This window comes from Ambystoma mexicanum, chromosome 12 (assembly GCF_040938575.1).
Source record: "Ambystoma mexicanum isolate Mex_15411 chromosome 12, UKY_AmexF1_1, whole genome shotgun sequence".
NCBI lineage: Eukaryota > Metazoa > Chordata > Amphibia > Caudata > Ambystomatidae > Ambystoma > Ambystoma mexicanum.
The window spans coordinates 497,563,323-497,584,836 of NC_090936.1; the positions used below are offsets into that span (position 1 = coordinate 497,563,323).

General features: G+C 47.1%; 1 long non-coding RNA gene across 1 annotated transcript in view; it reads right to left on the reverse strand.

Moving 5' to 3' along the window:
* The window catches only part of LOC138513707 (uncharacterized), a 203,486-nt gene that overhangs the window by 23,925 nt on the left and 158,047 nt on the right, over positions 1-21,514 (reverse strand). The window contains exon 3 of the long non-coding RNA XR_011281799.1: positions 17,909-18,049. This is a non-coding gene — a long non-coding RNA (uncharacterized lncRNA). The remainder of the gene's footprint in view (positions 1-17,908; positions 18,050-21,514) is intronic.

Sequence of the window (21,514 nt, forward strand, 5' to 3'; positions counted from 1 at the left end):
AGAGGCATCTCGAATGCTCGTCCTACTTGAACACATTCTGTAATCCGCATACAGGGCAGTTCCTAAACCGCTTGGATCCGGGTGTCGAGCTTCCTTTCTCCTGGGCCATGTCCACGAGATAGGCCTCAGAAACTTCTGGAATCCTCCAAGAAGCGTAACTCGACGAAAACTTCGCCCTTGAGGGGCGTAGAAAATTCCAAAACGGGTCCCCGTTGATCGGAAGTAGAAACAGTGGCGCTTGAGGCTCGATTGACTGAAAAAATGAGATAAATCTCTTTGAAAAAGCTCAAGAGCTATAGCACGAGGACTCCCAACACTTGAACGTGCAGTAAAAATCTGAGGATGGCTGCCAGGGGAGGGGCTTAGGGCGAGGGCAATCATTGGCTGGAGGCAGTATGACCCAGAGACCAGTGATGGTTACTAGTAAGAAAGACAGATCAGAAACGACATTGATACTGATTTTTTCTTTACTGAGGATTCCCAGCTTGATAACGGGGAATATTCATGAGCATGTGAATCCATGCCAGACCCCATGCTGGAGAACAGAGGTTGTTCCGGCGTTCCCTATTTTTGATATAGTCCATTTTTAACGCTGTTTCGGCCTCCATTTTTTCTAGTTCTGACAACCGCACCCCCTCTTGCAGTCCCAGAGTGTCCACGGAGGTCTGGTTGGACTCCAACTCCTGTATCTTGTCCTCCACCGTGACCAATCTCTGGTCCATTTTGTCCAGTATGCCATCCAAGGCCGAGCGAATGCCACAGATGATCTCCATGAGGGTCGCCACATCCGATTTAGTCATGGCTGCGTCCCCCTCCATTGTATTTGCCCGGGGGGGGTTGGTCCGATCTCTGCCAATATGGGTCCCGGGGCCACCCCGGGGAACAGACATCGCTGCAGGGATTCTCTCCAAGTCATGGGTATAGCGGCTTGAGCCTTCTGTGGGGCAATCTCCAGTTGCCTCGACAGGGCCTCCCCAGTGCCCCTAGAGCCTGGGCCCGGGGGAACTCCCCGGGTTCAGACCCCAGCCAAACCCCTCATGTGGGGCCACCACCCCTTCAGCTTCTGTCCACCTCCTGTCTTCTCCACTCCCACTTCACAGAGCTGGCTAGCTCCTCCGATGGTCTCCCCAGCAGGTCCAAGTGTCCAGCGGGGGCCCCCCCCATCCCTGCTCACCTCCCATCACTGCCACTGGCATCACCTTCTCCTGTGAGGGGACCTCACAATGCCCCACTTCCAACGGAGGCCCGCCTCTGCTGGTGGAGGTTTGGGGGGGAGGGCGTGGGTGTGCGCCTCCGGGGTCACCCCAGTCACAGGCTGGGCCTAGCTCACTGCCGCCTCCTCCGTCGCCCTGCTCCTCTATGGGGAAGGGGGATCACTGGTGCTCTCTGGTCATGGTGGGGGGTGCAGGCCGTATTAAATGCCACCCGGGGGGGGTGGCGTCTTACCCCTGGGACAGGCCCAGGGGTCAGCGACTCTCCTCACCTTCTTCGGTCTCCTCTATTGAAGCCGCTCTATGGAGGGGCCGCTCCGCTCCCCACTTCTCATGGGGTCCCAGCCGTTGCTGTGGGGGGCATGGTGGGAGGGGGTGTGCTGTGCCAGGCTCACCCCAGTCACAGGCCGGGCCCAGTTTGCTGCTGCTTCCTCCGTTACTTGCTCCTCTGTGGGGGGCAGTGTTGCCAACTCCTCAGTCCGGAAAGTAGCTAGAGGCTGTCCTAAAAGTAGCTAAAAGTAGCTAAATGACATCATCGCCTAATTTGCATAATTGCCTTTGCAAGTTGCGCAATGGACGTAGGAGAGGGGATCAATGACGTGGGGGTAACAAAAAGTGAATAAAAAACACCCTATATATGTTTAGAAGGCAAAAATGACCCAAAAATACACACTGGCAGAGTTGCTTTCTTGGTTTTTATTTTTTAATTTTTTGTTTAGTTTTCTCATGTTTGGTTTTTAATTGTATGGCCCAGTTCGGAGCCCTGAACAAATCAATGTATAACATGAGCATACCATTTTTTTAATACAATTTGCATTTAGTTAACTAAAATGAAAGAAAAAGATAACAGAAAACACGGGCAATAGAAAAAAATTGGCAATAGAAAAAAGCTGTCAATGTGGGAAAATAGATGGGCCTTAAATCAAAGTTTATTGTTTTGTTTCCAGACCCTCCTCCACACACACACACAAAAGCCACAAGCTGTTCTCGCTCACAGAAAGAGTGGGACAATGTCATCATCTGCATCATGGCTTTCTATGGCAGGTTCAGCAACTGAGGGAGCTGACTTGAAAGAGTAAGCAGCTGATGTGCCAAATTGCTGCAAAACACTGTCAGGCAGCTGGTGCTCATAACAGGCTTCACCAGACAGCTTCAGACCATATCGGATGTACAGGATAGAGTTAAGGCTCTGCAAGGACATCCGATTGCGAAGTTTGGTTTTTACTACACCCATCTGGCTGAATACTCTCTCAACTTGAGCATTTGAGTGTGGCAATGACAACACCAACACAGCAGCCATGGCGACTTCTTGAAATGGATTGATATCTGCTGCATCCCTGAACTTCCAAATCTCACTCCAGAAGCCCAGTGTGCTTTTGGTCTCGTTCCATTTCCTGAGGTGGATGACAAGCCATTGCTGGACAATCTTGTCTATCTCTGCAGGGGAGTAGCCAAGGAGCTTGGCTATTTTTACTACCTCTCCAGGGCTCTTATTATGCTTCAGAGTTTCCTGCACATTGAAAACAGACATATACTGCAATGCATCAATGTTGTCCGGTAGCCGCACCCTCAACTCATTTGTGAGGGAGATGGTGAAGGATGTACACCGCTTTCGGACATTGCTTTCATCCTCTGGCGCAAGGCGGAGTTCAGCTGCCTTGGACTCAAAAAGGTGCCCAAAATACGGTTTTGGACAGATGTAACCATCTATTGGCCTTTTCAGTACATCAATTTTTGCCAGAGGATTGAGTACCCTGCTGCTCACAGACTTGATCAGGCTAACCAAGCTGTCAAGTAGCTTAAGAGGATCCACCTGCTCTCCCTCAAAAGCCTTGATGGCCACCTGTACCTCACCCAGCACTGACTTTAAAAAGGTCAGATATATCCATGTACAGTGATCCACAACACATATTATAACATCTCAGCCATGTAGCAGTATTCTCTGGACCTGGTAACTGAGAAATGAAGCTTAAGCTCCTCCCACTGGTCCAAAATGCGTGAAACTGCAGGTTCTATGGAGAGCCAACGTGTGGAACACACCTTTGTTATCTGTAAGGCTTTCTTCCCACAGTTGATGGTCTCATATACGGCCTTGTAGGCCAACCTGCGCTTGGGAGACACTGAAAACCATTTGTAAGTCTCCCGCACCAAAGTTTCCACGCTACGGGGGATGCCTTCATTGGAAGCATGAGTTACAGCAAGCTGCAGAGAGTGGCACACACAGCGAATAAGGATCAGATCCTTCAGGCCATACTCCTCCTTCAGCACTTTATGTTAACCCCCGTCATAACAGACGCATTGTCAGTCCCTATCCCCAGGAGTTTCTCTTTTTTGAGAGAACACTTCTCGAGGAAAGCCACAACAGCACGGGCTATAGAGCTGGCATCTCCTCCCTCCAACTCAACAAGCCCCAGAAATGTAGACACAATTGTCTGCTTTGTGACGCTGAAGTACCTTATCACAATCCCCAGGTACTTAGCAACACTTATATCTGTGGACTCATCGAGCAGGAGGCTGAAACGCAGGTCACCCACATCAGCAACCAGCTTTTTCAGAAAGTAGGGCGCTACAACACGATTAATCATTTCTGTGCACTTTGTCCTGTGCCGTTTGAAATGGGTAGCAGCACCAGAGTCTGGGAAAGCAGCTCTACATGCTTCGCCAATGTGATCAATTGCCAGCATAGGACAGTGTTCAGCGATTGCCATTGCCATGATGGCCTCAGCCTTTTTAGCAGAGTCAATTTGTTGAACCATAAATGGCAGCTTGATTTGGGTGGGACAGTAAGGCTTTGCCTTTATGGCATGCTTTAGTGTGGCCATGTGTTTTTTGACATCACTTAGTTTGGCGTAAAAATCAGCCTTACAATACAGGCATGATGCCCGTGTATCATCGCCAATAAGTGGGTTCAACCAGCCTTTGAATGCAGGGTTTGTTTTCCACTCCTTTCTGTACTTCTGTGTGTACAGTTTTGTCTGAGACAGGATGAGGTAGGCAAATGCAACGATTTATACTTGTGCAGTTAATATCTCGGACACAAAGAACAGGCAACAAATACAGTGAATGTAAAAGGGCAGGATCAGCCAGCGGAGGGATCAGTCACTAAGGGTCACGACAGACCAGAGGGAACATCAAGAAACCACGGAACCCGACAGGAGCTACATGAAAAAGGAGGGGAAAAGGTTATGTTACAACTAGGCTGCAAAAGGTTATGTCACATCTAGGCTGCAAAATCACACAAGGGCCGGGGTAGGGGTGGAGTTTGAAGGAGGCAGAGCTTGCACTGGCAGTTGGACTCCGCTCCAATGAAATGTTGTGCCCATGAAGTGAAAATCAAAGGTAGCACCCATGAACCCACATTTTAATTATAACTGCTGTCAGCACACACCTGTTCAAAGTGCAGACAGAACTGAGAGAATCTTTATCCTCCGGATGGACATATTACATTGCCACACGCTTGCAGGGATTTACTGCATGCACATGGAAAGTTTGGGCATCCCCATTGTTGTCCTGCATGTGGCGCAATCTGGGTGTCAGGAGATGTGTCCCAGAGTGCACAGAAAAGAGCCACCAGCCTGATGCTGATGAGGAAAAGGCAGCACATATGGCACAACCGCAATGCAATGAGAGAGATGGGCAGAGAGCGAGACACTGTGTGTGGGGTATGCTTATGTAACATACTTAGCAGGATTGTTTTCCATTTGGTAGCTCTTGTTGTTTGGGAGGGGCTTTCAGACCTGTGCCTATAACAGCGGGGCTGTGCACCACTCACAGACATGCTAAGTTGCTGTTACATGCACAACTCCCTGACATGGTCGCAGAGTTGAGCCCATACATGTATCAACGTGCGCACACCATCCACACCATACAGTCCCCATCCACAAACATACATTAAAAGAAAAGCCCCCTACACAACGTGCACACAGTCCCCATCCACACATTAAAAGAAAAGCCCCCTACACAACGTGCACACAGCATACAGTCCCCATCCACACACATACATTAAAAGAAAAGCCCCCTACACAACGTGCACAGGAATACATTAAAAACAACCCGTATGGCAGCACTTACCTTGACGTCGGAGAATTGCAGCTGTTCAGCAGTGGCAACTGCGAGTTGGAAGGAAGAAGGATTCCAGCCAGGCCAGGCAACAGGATTCACACTGGAGTCCACCGAGGCGAGGACGAGGTAACTGGCAGCAGAGGCGCTCAAAGCGAAGGCAGGCAGGGCCGGCTGCAACAGGAACGATGAAGATCACGGTGACGGCACGTCTCAGGATAGGAAATTAAATGGGAAACTGTCCGCAATCCGCATTTCCTTTAATTTTGTAGGCGACAAATCTCGCCGCATTCTCGCAGGCCGCGGCGACATGACGTCACGTGTTGTGTGGCGGGGGCCTGGCCTGGCTGGCTGCCAGGACGGGGGCACTGATTGGGGGTACTCCTATTGTTTTGGAGACGTACACCCTTTTCTATTGGTTTGGAAACGTGCAAGTCTCCAAACCAATAGAAAAAAAGTGTATGTCTTCAAACCAATGGGACTCGGGAGAAAGTAGCTAGATTAGTCGCTAGTCGCTAATGGGACTCGGGAAAGTAGCTAGATTAGTCGCTAGTCGCTTTCTATGGAAAAAGTCGCTAGGGACCCGCACTTTGTTGCTAAATATAGCGACAAAGTCGCTAAGTTGGCAACACTGGTGGGGGGTAGCACCAGACCCCTCCGGGCATGGGGGAGGCAGGGAGGCCACCCGGAATGCCTCCCGGGGCATGAGGTCTCCTCCCTGGCACTGCGCCGAGGGTCAGTTCGCCTCAGTCAGCCTTCACTCTTGTGACCGCTCTACCCGGCCTCTCGTCCCTCACCCCAGCTGCGGAGCGCCTCTGGAGCACTCCAGCAGCCGTTGGGAGGGATCCGATAGCTAGCTCCACTGCTATTACTCAGTTTGTGGCCAAAGTTGGAGCGGACGTGGCCCAGGGCTTCACAACCCGGTGGGAGCCCTCAGATCTAAGCAGGGGTGGTATAGGGGGGCTCAGAACCCCTTTATGTCCCAGCTCGGCAGAGCTGAAGGATTAGGCAGCCATCCTTCACGCGCCCCCTGGTGGCCTCCCTGTCTTTTTAAACTTGTGTCTCTGACGTGGGAGAGTCACTAGCTAAATCGGCCTTTGCATCACCTAAATTGAACCATCAGAAGCTTATGTGGATATCCTACGCAGATGACTTCCTGTTATTGGATTTGAATCCTTTGGGGTTACAAAGACCAATTAATGCTTTTGGGACCTATGCGCGAGGAAATTCATTGTCCATTAATACTGACAAAACAAAAAAGTCATCCAGTTGACCACTATGAAGAAACTTAAATCACAGATACAGTGGAGTGGTGTACAAAAACTGGAGCAGGTGAATCGCTTCATTTACTTGGGCTTCTCGGGCCTAATAAAATTGACATGAGAGAGTATCTTTTAAATAAATCCTCCCGATTGGCAAACCAGATTATTAAGCCTTCAAATGTATGAGGGCAAGATTGTACCTAAATGACTATCGTATAGAACTATTTGACACATCAATTTTAAGTTTGTCTGTAATTGAGGCGCGTATCTGGTGAAAAGTTATTAGATGCCAAAATCGTTCCCCATTGCCGTTATTCGATTTGAATTGGGGATTCGATCTTTAAGAAGTAGGGGGATATGGAATAGGTTTAATTTACTGCATAAAATTATGAACGCAGAGTTAGATACTCTATTGGGATCTAAATGAAGTGATGAACGATGGCCAGAATGATAGCTCTAGTTGTCCGGGAAATCTTTTAGCATCTTTTGTGATGGTTTTTAATTTGAAATTTGGTCCAGTCGTGAAGAGCTACTACTTAGACCAGACAGTACAAAAAAAGCATCTACCAATATGGGACTGGATTTCTACCACTGAAAAAATGTATAGTTACTCCTCCTTATCTCATCTTGCAGGAAATTGGGAACTTTCGCTCCCTTTTTATTTATCCTAGTCCGCTGGTATGGAGTGATTTTTTTTAGATTCCGAAGGAATTTAATTTTAAGTAAAGAAATCCTCCTTAGGTATAATATAGGAATTGGTGAGACAAAATGTATATTCTGTAGAGAAGAGAATATGCTAGAAACAACCAAACATTTGGTGCTTTAATTCCCTATGCTTCAATCCAGCCGACTAAAATATTTTAAACACTTTTTTCATAGCTTGGTCTGGATTGATTTGGAAATTTTGTGGAATAGATGGTTGGGAGGGGGATGGAACCTCCGATATGATCGCTGTGGTAGGATTTCTGAGGGCAATTAATTTATCTGAATGGGTTTGTGAATAGCAATGGAATGTCCTCCTGGTTAACGGAAAAGTTTTACCCGGTTTGTGATACTTGGAATGTTTTATTAATTACATTTATCTGAGGTATATGAGATCATTCTTATGAGAATAGTTTATATATGAAACTACATTTTTTAATTAAGATTCTAAAGAAATGTGGATTTTTTTTATATTGTCAAATGTATGTCTCTTATCCTAAATGTTAATTGTATTAACCAAATAACAATAAAATAAATTAAAAAAAGAAAAGCACTAATTAGCAAATAGAACCAGGCAATTCAATGTTTAAAGGCATTTGTCCTTACCTTATGGCTATGAAACAGGCTTACCATTTTCCCCAGATTTATTAACACTTGAGGTAGTTTATGCTAAGTCTCTGCATCATTCACCCATCTCTGCCCATATTCACTAGGTATTCTTAGTATATTTTGTTCACCTAAACAACATGCACTAAAACATTTCACAAAACAGTGCCCCACACACCATTCTACTAGACTTTCACTGCATACTGAAGGACAGACACCTGTCCCATTCCCCTGTTTACACTCTATTTTTTCCTTTCATATTCAGCAATCACAGTGTTTATTCAGTATAACGATTCTGAAGAAATAAGCACATTCACTAACAAAAAGCCTCCACGCTTCAAAGGGTTTGCGTGGGTACATCTCAAGCCCATCACATAGCCACACACTGCATTGATTTTATACTTCTGCATCTTTCTTAAAAATGCTTTCAAGTAAATACCTTGTTCTCCTACAGACACCTTTGAGCTTAACCACTATGTGTAATGCACTCCCGATCCCCATTGCCTGGAACTGCATGCACCTATACCATCACAAACATCCTCCCTCTCCCTTTAACCTGCCTCGTCTGCGTAAATCCCCCTTTGTTTTATCTTTACCCTCAGTTCCCTACCTCAACGCCACTAACCCTTTTCATCCTCTGAGGTTATGGTCTGGATACCCAGGTCAAGAACACAATTACCCGGGTCAAGAACACAATGCACTAACCTCCAGACATGCCTCAGTGCTCCGAGACCACTACAGTGGTGATTTGGTGCAGCATAACATAGCATAGTATTTAGGCCTTCATTCACATGTTTCTGCACACACATTAACTACGTCCAGTGGTGGGACCATTGACACCAGACTCTGCAGGACAGATTTAAAGAATGTCCACATACTGAGCAACATTAAATTATTTTTAGATATTTGTAAAATGAGGTGTGCCATGTAGCACATCCTTGGTACACTTGGGATGGGGAAATTCACAATGTGGCATAAAAAACAACAATTGTCCTTGGCAATTGAGAGTATGCAGTGAACAGGTCTGAGGTTGCAGTCCAGGGGTGTGAGCCAACCACCTGGAGGTGTAGCAATGACAATGGATAAAGCCTTAAGGGAGATAGTGGGGGCAATTTCTCGGTGTACACTGGTCTTGAGCATCTGAGCAAAGAACCGCTATAGTAGATTACCTTAGTGAAGGCATGCTGCGGTATGGGAAAGGAAGAAATACATACATTACCCTTGGGTTACTGGGAGCTGTAAAGATGAATCCCCAAATGTACAGCTATATTTATTATTTAGGGCAATGGTACATCTTAGCAATGCCAACTGATTTGCTTCAGGATACTTCTACAACGAGGGATAGGTGCAGAAGAATCTCCAGAAAGTCATTTTTTCTGAAGGAGAGAGACACCTTGCAACATATTTGACCTCCATCTTTATTGGAATAATCTAAATTGCATGGACATGTATGCCTGGACCTTTCAGGTGTGTGCCAGTACCATTCAGGTGCTCTGCAAAAGGTTTCATACCTCAATGACATTTGGATGCTTTATACGTTTAAACATCACATTCCAGGATGTTTGAGCATACATAATGGAACTTGGAAAGGACAATGGGCCTCATTGCAACTAGGGTGGTGCAGTAAAAAGCAGAGGTAACGTGGTTGTAATTCCGTTACCTCCGCATTACCACACCACCGAGCAACAGGTTCGGTGGTGAGGTGGAGGCTTTTCCGAAACACCACCGGAAAATCTGCCACCTTGCCATAAGAAATCCACAGAATTACTGCCAGTGGAAATTCTGCCAAAATCCCTGTGGAGTCCCTTGGACCAAGTGGTGGAAACACTAAATCCGTTTCAAGGAATTTCGGCGGATTAACCGCAAAACTTGTAATGAGGCCCAATGTCTCAAGTAGGCCATACCACCTAGCTTCAAGTATTTGGGGGTTAAGCGCTAAAGAAGTTCTAAACTCCATTATCTTCAACTACAATTTTTTGTTAGTATTTGCAAAAGCTGTTCATTTGATCACTGGACACACAATTTAGACTGAAATACATACATTCCAAGCAAATGGAGCTTTATGCATAAAGGGTGACGGCAATTTGCAGGTTTGTTTCATTTCACCCCAAGCAGTGAGGGACTAACACATTTCTCTTCGATTAATAGCAACTTAAAATAAGCCCCGGTCAATAATCACATCAGCGGTTAGGTACCACGCTCCAATCAAAAGAATCAGACATTTTGAAGGTTCAATTGCAGAGCAATCGACAAAAGAGGAACTTGGTGAAACCCCATCATGGTCTGAAGGCCTGATCAACACTGTAAAGGTAAAACAAGACGGCTTTGTACCAGGTACTAATACTAAATGCAGCAAGGTTTGTCCTACGCAGTGCATTCTTCATTCGAGATTGCAGCAGACTCCAGTGTGGAGTGGATAATGGGAACAATCAGTTTCTCTGCCATGTCACAACTCCCTGGGATGGTGTCATTGGAGTTTCAAAGCCCCCTTTGGGCTTCCCAATACGTGCTCACCCCCAAAGTAAATGCATTCACAAGGTAAACCTCTTGGTTAACCTTAACAATGCTAGCTAGATGTGATGCCTGCTTGGTTGACAGGAAAATGGCATGCTCACTTTTTGTGAGAAGGCACTTTTTATTCACGTCATGTGTAACAGCTAGATTGCATGACTGTCATTTATGTTTTGAAAGCAATACTACAGACTCAACAGCAGCATACAAATAGGTCAAGTTGTCTAGTGAGGTATGGAAAAGAAAATAATAAATGAACCAAACTTTGACTTCAGTCTCACATTACATTATTCTAGAATATTAGGGTTTAGCAAATGTTTGTGGCGCTTGCGCAACAAAATTGCCCAAACCATTGTTACAGAAAAAAAGAGACAGAATGGGGGTTCTGAACAGAGAATATCTGGTTGGCATATGAAGGCAAGTCCCTTTCTACGCACACTCCAGAATAAAGACAACCCTCTAGGGAAATAGGCAAGGAGATAGCGTTGCAAGGATAACATTTGTACAGAATACAAAATATCAGCAAAGGACTCTGCTGCTCGAGAGCACTCTGGTTAATCTAAGGACAAGCAGCAGCTTAAAAAGCCACGTGACATCATCATATACAGTTAGAACTGGTGCTACTGATAGGTATGAACTTCTAGATGGACCTGCTCCATAAGGGATGCCAGGCTAAAATTGGTTAGTTATGCTGCCGTCGATCAGTCTCCACGTCGGTCAGCTGGGCTCATCTCAGTCTCGGGTGAAGGTCAGGTTGCTCGTATAAACACAATTTTGCATCTAAACTAACACGCTAAACTCCCTATTCCCTCACGGTGGCATGCACCTGGGTCGGCGCAGAGAATGGTGCCGGGGGAAGGGAAGATAAAATACAGTCATGCTGACCCACACATTCAGGGCTTCGTTGATATCGCATTTAGGTCTTCCACCCTGGGTTTGATCTTTAATTTATCCCTCCCGGTACCTTGTGTTACAAAGGATGTGTTTTATGCTGGAAGAAATACAGTTGCGCATGCTTGGATCTTTTATGGACACTCCATTTGTGTTACGACAGGAGGGTCGTTTGCTTATCATGGAATGCAGCCGTGTGGGGGTCTGGCCAGTGGTGTGGGCCTAGCTTTGGGGTGCTGGGTGGGGGTAAGGGGCCTATTGGCAGTTTAGTGGAGATGGATGGACATATTGTGGCACCTGGGGTTGTCTCATGCTCTTGCAGGCACATTCTTCAGAAAGATACAAAATGTTTGCAACAGTGGAGGGACAAGGGGGATGTGAACTTCTGTGAGAGCTTGCTGTCCATATTCATTCCAATGAGGTTGGGCCTAGTGAACTGGGTTCATGGAGTTTGGAGGGTGCAGCGCGACCACAAAAGCCTGTGCTTTTTGGCCTACTGCAAAATGGAGTTTCATTGTATGTGTTTTCTAGTGCCACGCATCTACTGTTGGCGCTACATTACCTCTATATATTGTGTTTAATCGTGCAGTTTTATCCCCCCACTGGCCCCCTATACACTACATCACTTAATAAGGGGTTCGCCACACCTTAAAGTGCCTGGGGGGGGGGGTGAGATATACTAATTTCCATCCCAACACACAGCAACAGGCACTACCATGGCATGAAACAGTCAAATCACAAAAATCTCTTTTTTCCAAACATATACGCCATTCTACCCAATGAGAAGTTCCAGCAGCTTTGTAAGAAGCAAGCCGGGTGCTGGGCTTTCCATTCCCCAGCTGTGAGTGATTTCATATTGGACTATTGTCACAGACATTTGGGCTATTTTTGACAGCAGATATGTTTGTCATCCTGAGACTGCCTGTGTACATACAACCAACCCCCCCACCCCTAATCGCTCCATCCCCACCCACTCCACCCTACCCCGACTGGTTGGGTTTTGTTCGGGCTATCTTTGACAAGTCCTCCGGAAACTGTTTTGTTCTTCATGTTTTTCCCCCCAGCCAACTACCATCACTCACCCCAACCCCACTCTCTCTAACCTCACTCACTCCCCTACCCACCCTACCTCCACCCTCCCACACTACCCCCTCCCTCTCTAACCTCACCCACCCATTCCCCACTCGCTCTACCCAACCCTAAGCCCATCCTGTCTACCACCAGCCGACCCCCACTCTTTCTACACAACCCACCCACTCTACAACCGCTCTACCACTCTCACCACCGACCCCCACCCACCCTACCCCCATTCTCTACTCCACCCACCTACCACGCTCTATCTTGCCCCACTTTCTAAACTCCACTCCTTCTTACCCCAACTCCACCCTTACTCTCCATCCCCCCACACCCACCATTTCTCTGCCCCCACCCACCATACTGCCAATCTCTCTAACCCACCATACGTGCACCCTCTACCCCCACATCTACACCCATTCATCCTCCCCCCAACTCACCCTACCTCCACTCCCTCTACCCCCACCCACCGTCTACCACCCACTTTCCCTCCACTCTCTACCCCAACCCACCCTGCCCCTCTACCCCAACCCACCCTGCCCCTCTACCCCAACCCACCCTGCACTCCCTCTACCCCATCCACTCCCTCTACCCCCACTCACCCAACCTCCATTCTCTACCCCCACGCAACCTTTCCTCACTCTCTACCCCCCACCCACCAGACGCCTACTCGATCTACCCAACCCACCAACCCTACCTTCACTCTACTCCACCCATGCTACCTTCACTCTCGCTACCCCTCTCTCGCCACCTCTTCTCTCATCTCCGACTGTCTACTATCCAGGAGTGGTGTGCTGCCAACGATCTCTGCCTTAATGCCAGTAAGACAGATTCTCCTCATCGGCACACCTGCACCCTAATTTCCTGTCACTCTCTGCCCGGCCTCCCTTGGCCCTCTTGCTGCTCCCAACTGTGAGGCTAAGAACCTCGGGGTCATCTTCAACTCCACAATCTCCTTTTCTCCTCAAATCTCCGACGTCACTACGAAGTCAAACTACCAACTGCATCTCCTCAGAGGTATTCTTCCTTTCCTCTCCTTCCACCAGAAGCTCACTGTCTTCCAAGCACTGGTTCTCTCTAGGCTGGAGTATTGCAACATCCTCTTTCTAAATCTGCCTGCTTCTACTCTCCGGAACTCATCCAGAACAGGACTGCAAGACTTGTCCTCAAGCTCAGGGATCGTATCTCTCCAGCATTGAAATCTCTACATTGGCTCCCAGTGGTGTCCAGACATTTGGGCGACCTAAAACTGGTCGAATGACATTTGGTCGAAAACCAAATGGTCGAATTTTTTTTTAATTATATATTTATTTTTCGGGTTTTCGTTTTTTACAAAAATGGGTTTTTTTAAAAAAAAAAGGGGTTGGGGGGGCGCAATCTCAAGGTCACTTGGCCAAGTAAGATCGTTCTCTGTTCGCCCTCTATTCCCCCCTCGTTGCGCCTTGAAACACTTGTGTATAGGTGCATTATAAATGCCATATCATACCCCACCCATGCTACCCCCATTCTCTACCCCCACACACCCTATCTCCACCTGCCCTACCTCCACTCAATCTACCCCCACTCACCGACCCTGCCTCCACTCTCTACCCCCTCAACCATCCAACCTCTGCTCTCTAACCCACCACTCTACCACCACTCTCTAACCCACCCACCCTACCACCACTCGCTCTACCACACCCACCCCCTCGACCCCACCCTCCACTCTTCCCCCCCCATGCAACCCCCCACTCTACCCCCACTCTCTACCCCCAACCACGCTACCCCATTCTCTCTACCCCACCCACCCTACCCCATTCTCTCTACCCCCACCAACCCTACCCCATACCCTGTACCTCACCCACACTACCTCCACTCTCTACCCCCTTCTCATCCTGCCTCTCACACTGTTGCTTTATTTCTTACTCCCTCACTCTCAACAGTCTTGCTCATATATCCTCTTGCTCATCATCGATGACACCCTCTCAATCATTTCTTCCCTTCCTCTATTCTCCTAACTTCTCATCCTCTTGCACACCCACATCCCTTTTTCACATCCCTCTTTGAAACTTGTACTCTCCTGCGTACCCTGTTGCCTATAAATGCAAAATTCAAAGAACGGCAGTAAATACCAAAACTATTGGCTTTGCCAATACTTGTTGAAAAAGGGTGATGGTAAGGCCGACTAGGCACCTTTTCCCAGACTTTTCGCTGTTTCTCCCCACCCCCGCCTCCCCCTGCCCCCCCATCAGGCCTCGGAATTGGCTGCTCCTTCTTGGTTTCAAGACCCCCGGGGCAGGCTGATGAATCCAACGGGCACGTTGAAGAATGATCGAAGAGCAAGGAACATGCCAACCGAGGTAAAAGCAATGTCAAAAACAAAGAAAGGGGATGCTTCAGTAAATAACAAGCATGGGCATCACTTTAGCTAGAAGGACACCACCTTGGCACAATGGCGGACTACCTCTTCACTCTACCACAGAGAACCGGGGACATATTAAACTACAAATACAACGGTACAGGGTACTGGACTAACAATGAAAACTGGTGAACACGCATTTTGCTGGCAGCATAGGGTTGCCCGTTGCCATGCCAACATCCCTTAAGTTTTGCCTTGTCTTAGCATGACTTGGGTTCTTGGCCTTTGTGACTCTGCTCTCTCTATGTAAATGTATCCAAACTGCTGCCTTGCTGTACCACACACCGGCTCAGCATTAGAGTCTCAAATTGAAATAGTCTCCCATTCATTGGGGACCCACAGCGACTCTGACAAAGAAAGAATAACTTTTCTTGATATGATATGGCATTTATAACGCGCCTTCGTATTTTATGTCCCCTACTGGCTGCCTTTCTTTGTTCCCTGTGTAGAGGCTAATGCACCAGTTATGTGATTATATGCAGTTATTAACCACTCTCTCTCCATTGCTTTGTCCAGGAATTTTGGAGCAGAAGGAAGCCTCATGGTGGGGCTGAAGGAATGCACACATTGCCTAAATGAGCTAGAGTCTAACAAACTAAAGGCTATATCACTTGGAAGTGTGCTTGTGCTGGCCAAAGACAGACCTCTCCAGAAAGTGTCCAGTAAACGGAGACATAGTTCACCCTGCATTCAATTCTTCAGTGTAGTGCAGCTTGTATGCTTGGAAATTAGTTCAACGTGGCTCATGTTATGTAACCCCAATGATAAACCATGGAAATCACACATTGTAATGTTAATTCGAAAAACATATCCCCCCCCCCCAACAAAAGTCCTCTATGTTTTACTGAAATCTTTGTTCCCATTCCTTATATTGTTTCGATTGTCTGATTAGGTATATATGCTGCATGGGTACAAAACGAACAAACTGCATGTGCCCCACAAAATGTGCTTACGATTTTACCACTCCCCTTTTGCATTTGAAAACCTTAAACTACAAATGATCAGTACATTTGAGTTAATATATGCAGGTAGGATTTAAGGGAGGGGGAGGGAGGAACCTTCAAATTCATTTTGAACTGGGCCCCACACATCTATGGCCAGCCATGACTATACCTGGTTGGGACAGTTTATTCCCCAGTTTTCGGTTTCTCCCATGCTCCGGGTCTTTCTTAGCCTCTACATATACCCGATGCCATCCATAATGGTTTCTGTCACTTAGTGGGCAGTGGGGACCAACAGGACACCAAGATCACTTTGTTCACAGCTTTATTCAACAACATGTAGAGGGGCTCAACCAAAAGGCATTGGGAAACTTTCACGTCAAAAAAACAAATCGGAAGTACAACTCAGTTAGGATGCTGCCCCTACTGTAAGACAGCAGACTAATTGTACATATACCATCTCATGTTTATGTTCTGCTGAGGCTGGTTTTGTGCCCTGGGTTCCCTATGTGGCATCAGTTTGCAATTAGGAGCCTCGATGGGGTAGACTACCATGGCTAGTTGCAGCAGTCATTGGCTAGTTTAGAGATGTCACGCGACATAAGAGTTCAGATGCATAAAGTGAGATGCATATTTGAAAGTCAGATGCACATTTGAAAGTCCGGGCAGAGGCTTGCTAAAGGCCCAACAAGGGTATGGGTTCTGTTTCCCTGAGAGTTATCCTCTAGCATAAGGTCCAGACTCCGACCAGGGAAGGTGGCGAGTGCATGGTGGGACCAATATTGAGTTTGGCTGATAACAAAGGTGTGCTATTCGCAAACAAGGAATATTGCAAAGTATCCAATGCATGGGATTTGTTATTTATGATATAAATAGAAGTGCCCCATGATGCTAAACTATTCTTCCCAAGTTGTGTGAATATTTTGACTCAAGAATTCAGGATGTGGCCCATCTCCTGCTCTGATATTTCTATGGTCATGTTGCAGACTCCCTGAAATGGACTTCCTCTTTCAGCTGGTCTGTAAGAGGGGGAAGGGAATAGTAGTAGTGGTGGTCCCTCCGGACCTGGTGGTAGGCCCTGATGCTACGACGCCAGGGCAAAAATACATCTGGGCTACACTTGTCTCTCACCACCTCCTCCAATTATTCACCTCCTCCTCCAGAAGTAACATCCTTGCCTGACTTCTAACCACCATCGCTTCTTGCTCTCCTCCGCTGCTACCTGCCCAGCCTCCGCCACTCCTGTCGCCTCAGGTCTCCAACCCTTTCAAATCTCCAGCCTTCTTCCAACATAGAACTCCTCTTCCAGCAACCCACACCACTGAGTGGGTTTTCTGGGTTTTATATCAAGATAGCCGCTCCCATCTAGGTGGGCCCAGGACTTGGAGTCTGCAGCTCTGTACCCAGAGCATTTGTGGAGTGCAATTGTCTGGCTTTCCTCACCTCTTGCAGTTAGCACAAGACTGAGAGGGCCGTCATAGAGGTATATCTACTTTGATAGCTATTTTGAATTGTCCTGAAGGACCTGGCTGGACTGGAAAGATGATGTTGGTTTTGTAAACTGGCTGTTCTGGTGCTGTGTGTAAGCGGAGGCAGTTCATTTTTTCATGTATTGGTTGCCACTAGGGCTGTGCTCGAGTGCAGAGGTTTTGCAAACCAACACAATGCTCTACAGCCCCACAAACCTTGAAGGCGTGCCTGTAAGCAGGTTCACAAAGCTGCGTCAGCTTGTGGAATCTGTGGGTGTCAGCAGTCCCAAGATTCTCGTCATCGGGATTGCAATTCTGCACAAGCTTGCGAGCTACACAAATGTTAGCTGATGATTGTTTTGGAAACCAGGCCTGTGCTTTGGAAGAGGTTTTTCTGTAAAACAAGTGTATGGGAGAGGTTCCTCAATATCTGGCACACCTTAGGGACCGAGTAGGATACTCCCAATAAGCAGCCCCCGAATGTCTGGCATACCTTGGGGAGGGGTACGATTGTACCCATGTGAATGCCCCTTGCTAAGCGGCCTTGCCCATTCAGCCACCAGGCCCATCATCCACTGGCTTGGGAGGGTACTCTGCACCCAAGGCCAATTTTCCACCTGATCACAAAGCCAGGCAGGGGACTTGGGTACATTTCTGAGCCATGGCTACTTTGCTTAAAGTCACATGACGAATACAAGAGGAGTTTCACTTCCACACTGAATGAACCAAATGATGCAGAGTTCAAGAAGGGGGACATTAAGGTGACAACAATAGCAAGACTTACCAAACCTTCTTAGCTTGGAGGGTGTGCCTGTCCTTCTACAACACTGTCGTCCACTCTGAATCCAGGGGATGCTTTTCTTGGATATTTTGCAGAATCAACTTCTACAAAAGGCTGCTTATCAACCTAACACCTTAAGGAAATCTGTAAAGACAACAGAGGATGGAACGTGATGAAAAGGGTTTGGCTGCTGATCAAGACTACCTGCAGAGATTCACAAATCAAGAACCAGAGGTATCTAATCCGGGAGTCTGTGCAGAACCCATTGCCTAAAAAGCAGCCGTTTAAAGGTGATTGAATATGTTCACAATGCTATAGTAATTGTTAAGAAGGATTTCTGAACTCTGACCTGGAGGGGTAACCTCTGGACAAGCCAGACCAATCAGGGTAGCTATGGTAAGCGGTCAAGACTAAGTCTCAGGAGGGGTGAGGGTGACTGAAAGACCTCAATGAGCATACAAAGCAAGGACACTTACAAATTACTCCAGACAGGAGTATTAAAAATATAGACACATTTATTACAAGGCCTTTTTAACATAGACCATAGCAAAGAACCACAGTAATACTAAGTAAACCAATACATCACACTCAATACCATATATATACACAAGACCAATGGGGTGTAAGGGGTTAAATGCACAAAATATGTTGTCAACCTAGAGGGGAAGAAAACAGGCAGTGCAGACAATCTTTAGACCCAGTTCCACATCAATACACCTAACTAAGAGGCAGTCCAAGCCCTACGAAGAGAGGAGCCTTGTGCTCAATAGTACATGCACGCGCTTGTGCCAATGGGCAGGATAGGGTCTCTTCAAGGGTCTCTAGCAGCTCAGAAAGGTGGATAAGGTGATGAAGAATAAGTTCCCGCTATTCAAGCAGGACCTCCACTTGAGGGCAGAGGCAGTTTGAGAGTGCGGGATGGAGTTGCTATTTTGCAAGAGTTGTGGAAAGGAAAGGGGCCCCCAGGGGCCACTTGTGCGTAAAAATGGGCTCCTGCGCTAGGGGCCACCAGTTGGGGTAAGGACTACTCACCGGTCCCCGATGCAGGCAGACTCAAACTTCACCAGTACAGTCCACTTCGCTGGCAGGTTCGAATGCGGCAAAAAGGACGTCTCGATACCTTGTAGTTCCCAAGATACAGTGATGATTCCCAAACGTTTCACTGCAGCAGGCTTTAGGGGCAAGAGGGTCACAATTGCAGCAAACCTGCACAGGTCGTTGCCACGGCAGGGCAACATGGTAACCGTGTTTACTCTGGTCCTGGCGCACTCGTCTCACTTCAGACCTGTGAATGCCAAGTGTATGAAATTCGGTGTGAGGGTGCCGTGGACACAGAGCTAGCAGTATACCCTAAGTTTTGAGGGCCTCCTCGAAACAGCGGCGGTGACAGAGCAAAGGTCCTGCGTAAGCTGGTCAGCCCACTGGTTGGCCCAGGGACACTGCCGAAGAGGCTTACTTGCAGGGTTTGATGAAGGTGCCGGGAATAGTTGGTCCCACTATTCTAATGGCTCGAAGCGTCTTCGCAGACCTTCTAGGACGATCAGATGCAGAGGCGTCCCATGGGACGACAGCGGGCTCAGGGTACTAAACCTTCCAGCGGGTCACCATCGGTTCCTTGACTCTGCTTCGTGTTGCAGGATACTTGGCTCCTATCCTTTGTTCGGTGTGAACTCAGGAGATCGGCATGGTAGTGGTGTTTTCAGCCTCCCCTTATCCAAAGTTCCCTTCGCGCACAAACACACACTCCATACGTGGACCAATCACGGACCACGGTGGTCCCAGGCATTCACGGTATTCCATACACTCTGGCACCCAGGATGTGTATTGGGATCAGACATCCCAGCTCACATCCTGGAGGCGCACACACACAAGGCATGCAGAAGCCTGTGAAAGCATTGGGATTCGTGGTAAAGTGCTTGACCAAATAAGGACTGACCCGGGTCGACCCGACCTGGGGAAGGTGAAGGGGCAAGATGGCCAAAGGACAGGACAAAGAACCTTGTGACATGGCCATTTTGGAGCCAGGCCACCTATTTGTGCCCTGCCTAATGCAGTTAACATGGCAGGAAAGGGTTAAAAATAATGCAAAATGATAGCTGCCACCAGTCCTGTCCATGACACATCTGCACAAGTTCATAAAAAGTCCAGCTAGAGTTTCTAGGGCCTTTGGAAATGACTAGAGACCCAAGTGTGCTGTATGGTAAGATACACTTGTTACATGTTGCACAAAAGCTGCAACATGAGGAAAGGACTAAGGGAAACAAAGTACCCCAGTGCTGACTGTCTTAAGGGTATGTCAGTTTCCCCATAAAAAGTGAGCGAAAGCCCAGAGGAGTGCAGCTGAAGGCTGTGCTTCTCTGGCAAAGTCAGTCAATGGTGTTTAAACAGCAGCAAAAAGTTTGGGGGTTGACACATGGAGGGAAAATTACATACAATTATGAAATCTTTCCTAACAGTAATATACCTTGTATGTGTGATGTGCATTTCCCATGTCAGCCATGTTTAAAACGGCATATGGTATGAGCGCCAGACCAAGGCTTGTTGCTAAACGCACAGTGCGATTCTTTAATCCTTAATGAAATTTGCAATGTTAAGAGTACAGTAATTTACAGTCCGGGCTGAGCGCCAGCGGCCTTGAGTTGCACAACACAGGCCTCTTGTATAAACAACTGCTGTTCACTGCTATAACATTCTATTCTAGCAGAATAAAAAACAAAAGATAACAAGGTACTGCAGAAACTACAAATCCCCATTCGAATTGTAGTTTTTGATGATGACCTCCTTGGCTATTATTTATATAAGAATGGTGCTGCCCACTGAACACATATGTTGGACAGATTCCTATTGACGTTTGCTAATTGCTTACACAAAAAAAAAAAGATGCATTTCGCTGATATTTTTGTTTAGTAAGATTTTCAGTGCTGGACGAACTTTGGTGGTTTTAGGCGTGGATTAGGAACACTGTGAAAAGTATGTAATACAGTAAGTTCAGGCCCTGCACACAGCTGTTCGGGGCAACAGCTGGCAAGAAGATGAGGGGCAGACGCACATGGCTTGCTGGAGAGGGAGCACAGAGGTTTTCCAGTTGGGAGGGGCCAACTCCCTCTTTATTATTTTACTGGATCCTAAGGCCTCCAAGCTGGGTTCTGGCTGTTTTGAAACACCGGGTCCTTAAAGGACTCTACCCATTGACTTTTAAGCTGTTTGGGGAACAATTCTGTTTTTACCCTCAAGGCAAATCAGCTCACTAACTAAAAGAGCAGACACTTTATTCTGGGTTGGTTATATGCTGGCGCCATTGATCCTAATGGACATTCCATTCTTTTTTTAAAGCATTTTATCCTATTTGTTATGCTTTTTTGATGAAATGATCATGGTGCATTGTTAAGTGTTTTTTATTATTTTTGGAATGTGTCAATTTTTCCTTGAATTGTAGATAATCCCAGGCATCCAGTCTTCTCCAACCCTCTCCACTGCCTACCTACTACTGTTAATGAGTATGAGAGGCCTTTCACCCTTCATTGATATTACATTGAGAAAGTTATGAAGGTATTTGAGCATGTGCTTCTATGAGTTTGCCTATCATGATTTGGTGAAGCAGATGTTTCT